The sequence below is a fragment of the Echinops telfairi genome, unplaced genomic scaffold, assembly GCF_000313985.2.
Source record: "Echinops telfairi isolate 266 unplaced genomic scaffold, ASM31398v2 ScPeMD7_31;HRSCAF=116, whole genome shotgun sequence".
NCBI lineage: Eukaryota > Metazoa > Chordata > Mammalia > Afrosoricida > Tenrecidae > Echinops > Echinops telfairi.
This window is the reverse complement of record NW_022103928.1, coordinates 46021825-46022680: the sequence shown is the minus strand read 5'-3', so window position 1 is coordinate 46022680 and position 856 is coordinate 46021825. Positions and strand designations below refer to the sequence as shown.

The window sequence follows — 856 nt, the reverse complement described above, 5'->3', positions numbered from 1 at the left end:
TCCTAGGAAAGACAGAGAGCCACAGAGGTCAGGAAGAAAGATGCCAACTGGGAGCCCCAGGCAGATGGTGTTGGCAGCCTGTTTGCCATCCACAGCCTCAGTTCCCCTATTTGGTAAAGGTAGAAAATAGCAATGGTTGTGCTGAAAAGCCAGGATGTTCCTTTGAAGACTAAGGGGCACCTGACTCGAGCTGTGATGTTTTCAATCACCTCAGACGCATGTGAAAGTCGAACATTGAATAGGTAGTCCAAAGAGGATGAGAACCAGGACCGATGAACCTGGAGAGTCAGCAAGTGGAATAAGGGCTTTTGGGGGAGGGGACACAGAGGTGGTGGCGTCAAAGGGTCCATGTGTTTGGACCCAAAAGAATGTTTGGGAACGGATTGTGGTTGCAAATGTGTAATTCTGTTGCACATCTGCTTAAACTCGAGAATGATTTGCTATATGTATGAATCCCAATTAATACAAAAGAATAAGAATCGATGCGTTTGAGTTATAGCTGGCAAAGGACATTGAAAGTACCCCAGATGACCAAAACAGCAGACCAATCCGTGCTGGGAGAATGACGGCCAGAATGCTCCTTAGAGACCAGAATGGCAAGACCTCCTCTTACATATTTGGGTCCTGCGGTCAGGAGAGACCAGTCCCTGGAACAGGAAGGACACTGTGTATGGGAACGTGGAGGGGCAGCCAGAAAGAGGAAGGCCTTCAATGAGAAGGGGTGACCCAGGGGCTGCCGCCGTGGGCTCAAGCAAACGGACAATTGCCAGGATGGTGCCGGCCTGACATGTTTTGTTCTATTGTACACAGGGTCTCCACGCGCTGGAACCCCAGACAGCATCTAACCACCCACCTG

The 856-nt window shown here is 50.0% G+C and overlaps 1 protein-coding gene across 1 annotated transcript in view; it reads right to left on the bottom strand.

Moving 5' to 3' along the window:
• The window catches only part of CHST13 (carbohydrate sulfotransferase 13), a 23767-nt gene that overhangs the window by 21789 nt on the left and 1122 nt on the right, over positions 1-856 (bottom strand). The window lies entirely within an intron of this gene.